The sequence below is a fragment of the Hyla sarda genome, chromosome 1 (assembly GCF_029499605.1).
Source record: "Hyla sarda isolate aHylSar1 chromosome 1, aHylSar1.hap1, whole genome shotgun sequence".
Taxonomy (NCBI): Eukaryota; Metazoa; Chordata; class Amphibia; order Anura; family Hylidae; genus Hyla; species Hyla sarda.
In genome coordinates, this window is record NC_079189.1 from 370,443,595 (window position 1) to 370,449,594 (window position 6,000).

Consider the following 6,000-nt stretch of genomic DNA (forward strand, 5'->3'; position numbering starts at 1 on the left):
ACCTTGATAGAACCCTAGCTACCAGGATCAATCTTCAAGTTTCTGAAGTCAGTATCAATTCATTGGGTGAAAGCACCACAAGTCCCAGCAAGGCAACAGGGCTCCCAAGGGGTTAAGCTGCATCCTCTCACTCTGCACCAGACTGTCCATGTAATACTATCTGCACCCTTCTCAGTAAAGACAGTTATCCGTAACCTGATGTCGGTGTGTTCCTTTACTCCCCATGTCTGGACCAGGAGAAGCTGTCTCCAACCTCAGACTGTGTATATAGGCTAACGGTGCCCTGGTGTCACAAAGTGATAAGGTATTTCCCTTCACTACCCATGTTAACACAATTGTGCTGACTACTGGCAGCTACTGTTGACTTAGTTTGCAGTGGTGTCACGAATGAAAAACCTGGACTGCTACAGCCTGGAATTGTATGGTCCTTATCAATGAATACTAGTGATGTTTGGGATCTGTCTATGGTCGAGTTTGAATATGAAAGCCTCAAGGTGAGCGCTTTAATCCTGCCTTTCCTGTGATGCGACAGACTGCTGGTGTGATGATCTGAGGACTTTTAACTGGCATTTTTTTGGGCAGGATAAAGGGCAGTTGTTTGCCAGCATGCCTTATCACTGTTTGTAGTGTAATTCCATAACAAATACAGACACTTAATAATGTTATTAACCTCTTAAAGGAGATATCCAGTGGTGAAAAACGTATCCCCTATCCTAAGGATAGGGGTCAAGTTTCAGATCGCGCGGGGGGGGGGGGGGGGGCGTTGGGGCCCCCTGCGATCTCCTGTACGGGGCCCCGACAGCCTGCAGGAAAGGGCGTGTTGACCACTGCATAAAGCGGTAGCTGACACGCCCCCTCTATACAACTCTATGGCAGAAGTGGAGCATTCTTCCATAGAGTTGTATTGAAGGGGCGTGTTGGCCGCCGCTTCGTCTGGTAGTCAACACGTGCTATCTCGCCAGCGAGCCGGGCCCCATACAGGAGATCTTGGGGGGCCCCAGTGGTCGGACCCCCCCCCCCCCCTGTGATCTGAAACTTATCCCCTATCCTTAGGATAGGGGATAAGTTTTTCACCACTGGACTACCCCTTTAAGGTCGCAGGGCATACCTGTACGCCCTGCGCCCGGTCCCGCTATACAACGCCGGGTCGGTCCCAGCGGCTAATGACAGCCGAGACCCTGGGCTAATAGCGTGTGGCACCGATTGATGTGCTGCACGCTATTAACCCTTTAGATGCGGCGTTCAAAATGAAAGTAAAAGCTTCCCGGCAGCTCAGTCGGGCTGACCGGGACCATCGCGGTGAAATCGCGATGTCCCGATCAGCTAGAATGTGAGCGGAGGTCCCATTACCTGCCTCCTGCGTCCAATCAGCGTTTGATTGCTCCAAGCCTGAAATCCAGGCTTGAGCAATCGACCGCCAATAACACTGATCTTTGGCGTGTCAATGCACGGCAATGATCTGTGTATGAGATCGGTATGTGCAGTGTAATAGCCACTAGGGGGGCTAGTACACTACAAAAAAAGAAGTGTGAAAAAAAAGGTAATAAAGGTCATTTAACCCCTTCCATAACAAAGGTAAGAATCACCCCCCTTTTCCCATTAAAAAAAAACTGTGTAAATAAAAATAAACATATGTGGTATCGCCGCGTGCGAAAATATCTGAACTATAAAAATATATCATTAATTAAACTGCTTGGTCAATGGCGTACTCGCAAAAAAATTCCAAAATACTAGATAGCGTATTTTTGGTCACTTTTTATTTAATGAAAAAATTAATAAAAAGTGATCCGGTCAATATAAAATTGGTACCAATAAAACTTCAGATCATGGCGCAAAAAATTAGCCCTCATACCAGCCCATACGCGGGAAAATAAAAAAGTTATAGGGGTCAGAAGATGACAATTTAAAAATTAAAATTTTCCTGCATGTAGTTATGATTTTTTCCAGAAGTACGACAAAATCAAACCTATATAAGTAGGGTATCATTTTAATCGTATGGACCTACAGAAAAAAGAGTAAATATCAGTTATACCAAAAAATGCACTGCGTAGAAATGGAAGCCCCCAAAAGTTACAAAATGGCATTTTTTCTTCAATTTTGTCGCACAATTAATTTTTTTTTTTGCTTTGCCGTGGATATTTTGGTAAAATGACTAATGTCACTGCAAAGTAGAATTGGTGGCGCAAAAAATAAGTCATAAAAAAATGAAAATGGAAAAACCCTGCATCCTTAAGGGGTTAAAAATTAATGTAACAACTTGTAAATTTGTATTACTCATGGTTCTGGCTATATACTCCAGGTACTATTCATGATCTAATGTAACCTCTTCCTCCGCCATTAGTACCGTACATCACAGACATAGGCGGACAGATTCACTACAGCACATAATTCACTTACCAATTCTGTCACTAGATGGCACTCTACTCTAAGTTTTGCACATTACTGATAATTTAGGAATATTGTATCCAGTGAGGTATTTTGTATTCTAGTGGCTGGCCTGGGTGTCATATTAAGAAATGTTTTGGATTATGTAACCACAATAGGTAAATTATCTAGTAAATTAAAACACTAACATGAAGCAGATCATGGCCTCTTCTTTTCTTTAATCCAAGCAGTGCCATAAATGCACTGCTTGGTAGTCATCTACTTCTTGTATTGTGAGGTTGCAAAGGTTAGCCTATCAGAAGCTATATTTATACAGTATATATATATATATAACGCAGTGGGGGAGATTTATCAAAGTTGTCTATGTCCCACATCAATATAGACCAATCAATATAGACCAGTCGCACGGCTCAGACTTCTGGATCTATGCTTCAGACTTTATTTAAACCTGCTCCAGCATGGTCTGACATTTTCAGCGTATTTTCGCCCGATGCAAATTTTCGCAAAAAGTCGCAATTGATAAATTCAGCACCAATGCATTTTTCCATCTACAACAGACTAGAATGCGTCATGTTCCAATAATCCTCTAAAGCAAAAGTCGTAGAAAAGTTGCACATATTTAGACTGCGACTTTCTGTGCGACAAATCCTTCCGTCTAAATCCTTTGCTAAATTTTCTCCAATGTGTTTGTCTATGTTCCACCATCATTTCCAGATGGCTGGAGATACTGATGAAACTTCTGGTACCTTCTTCCACAAGCTCTGCTTTGCATCTCCTGGTGTGTGTGTGTCGGTCCAGGTTACAAGCCATGGCCCCTTCTATTTTGTCCTTTTTTGTTTTCTTCAAGGCCGAAAAACACAATTTCTGCCCTCTACACCCGCATCACAGTTCCTTCAACCACAATCTCTTTATCACAGCTCAGCCCCACATTACTCTACATCTCTGGGTGAATGTTTTGGTGCCCCATGTGATGTTCCATATTCCTTCCCACAATCCCCTTGCTTGAATGCATATTAGAGACTGAGACAAGAGACTCCAATTAAGCTATGTGGCCATCACACCCCCCTCCCATAGACATGAATAGAGGGTGGCGTGGTGTCACAAGGGGACTTGGCGTGACGCCACATCTCCGGGTGCGTAAACCCAGCGTTCTAAACTTAATGTTTAGAATGTCGGGTGTGGCACGGGTGCTGCACAAAGATTGCGTGGTAGAGGATAAGATGTCTGTTGGTGGAGTTTCCCCTTAAGACCTATTTACCTTACTGGGAAAACCACTAATGGAGCCATGGTGAAAATGTAGGTCATGGTTCCCTGATACTTGGCGCACCATGATGATGCAAGCATAGGAGATGATGCCCGCTTTTACCCTTAAGATACCATTATCAGTGTTGATCATAGCATCTAAAGCAGTTGCGGGTTTTGGGGACTCTTATTGTACCACCCACATCACGCTTGCAAGGGGTCCAATGAGTGAAGATGGTGGACAAAGGTCTACTTACCTGCTCTGAGCAGCTCTCTAGGGAACTTCTTGTATGGTCTGCCATCTGGTAAGCGATACAAGTAGATTGTTGATTGTACAGATCAGTGCTATGCCAATGCATAACACTGAACAATCTAAAGAAAATAGACTTAAAGAATTAAAAAAAAGAAAATCCAAAAAAATTTGGGAAAACACAAATAAGGCCCATCCACAAATAAAAAAAAAGGAAATGAATAAATAAACAAACAAACATATTTGGTATTGTCAATGTGTGGAAATGGCCCATATGTTAAAATTAAATGTTTACCATTGCATATGGTGAACAGCATAAATGTAAAAAGATATCATAAATTGCTGATTTTTGGTCTTATCATCAAAGGGGAAAAAAATGGAATAACGTGATAGAAAAAAGTCATATCCACAAAAGGGTTAACAATAAAAACGAAGAGATTTTGCCCTCATACAGCCGCATATATGGAAAACAAAACAGTTATAGGGGTCAGAAGAGGACAATTTTAAAGTGTACCTGTCACCAACAAAAACTTTTGATAAAATGTAGATGATACCATTATATGTATATTTGTAATATACATTGATAAAAAAAATGCTTACATTTTTGGGTGAAAAAATGCTGTCACTGCAGCTATTGCCTGCGTGTATCTGTGAGGAGTCCCACTACAGGAAGTGAGGGCAGCAGAAGTAGGGCTCTGTGCAGGCTCCTGGCTTGTCAATCATCCTGCTGTGTGAGCTAGGGGCGTGTCATAGAGCCTCAGAGTGCAGAGCCCTTCTTGTACTCAGTGTACAGAGCCCTGCTTGTCCTCAGTGTACAGAGCCCTGCTTGTCCACAGTGCACAGAGCCCTGCTTGTCCTCAGTGTACAGAGCCCTGCTTGTCCTCAGTGTACAGAGCCCTGCTTGTCCTCAGTATACAGAACCCTGCTTGTCCTCAGTGTACAGAGTCCTGCTTGTCCTCGGTGCACAGAGCCCTGCTTGTCCTCGGTGTACTGAGTCCTGCTGGTCCTCGGTGCACAGAGCCCTGCTTGTCCTCGGTGTACAGAGCCCTGCTTGTCCTCAGTGTACAGAGCCCTGCTTGTCCACCCACACTTTCTGTATTTGGTCTCCTCATAGAGACACACAAACAATAGCTGTAGGGACAAAAATGTACACATTTTTTAACCAACGTATATTACAAATAATAAGACAATAATATAATGATATTATCTACATTATATAAAAAGTTTTAAGCATACTTATTGCCTTACAAAAAAACTGTTACTTTAAAAAAAATAAAATAAAGTAGTACAGTAACAGTTAAGTTTATTGTTGTGTACATCAGTTCTATTATGTATGAGATGACAGAATTCACCAGTGATTACAACAATTATATCTGCAATCTGCTTCTTTTCTTTATGTGCTGTTTTTTTTTTACCCTTTGTACTGTAACACATTGTATATTAAATCCAAAAGCACAAAAGTAAAATATGGGCACTACACTGTCCTATAGGACTGTCGCCACAACCAGGGGTATCCAGGTTAGTTAAGCCTGTGTCCAGGGTGCCGGCTACTACAGCGAAGCAAGTCCATAATCTCAATACATAACAAAAAGGTAGAAAAATGAACACCCGCACTCACCGGTTCAGCAGTTTCAGCAATGCAGACTTGTATTCGTCCTTGTTCACAAGCATATGAGCAATCACCAGGTGCCAGGAGGGAAAGCGACTCCAAGCCGCATGCAGGGGCGTACTACAGAACTACAGAACTGTTTCGTGTCATTGACGCATCTTCTGGTTTCCTGATAGCTGACACTAACAGAGGTGTGGGAATAGGGGAGGGCGAGTGACCCATCACCATAACTACACAATAAAACAAATACAAAATATATTTATTAAATAGTATTAATACCGTCAGGATCCATATGCATGCAAGATTAGACAAAAGAGCTTAAATAATTTCTTTCGATAAGCCTACGGGCCAAGTGCTCTGAGTCTCATTATCCAAGTTGCCTTGCATTGAAGCAGTTTAGTATGCCTATCGACGCCTTGTGGTTGACAGGGGATATATTGTAGACGAGCAAATCATAATCCCTCAATATCTCCCATGTGGACCTCTTCCATGTGAGCAATAAAACGAGTGGCAT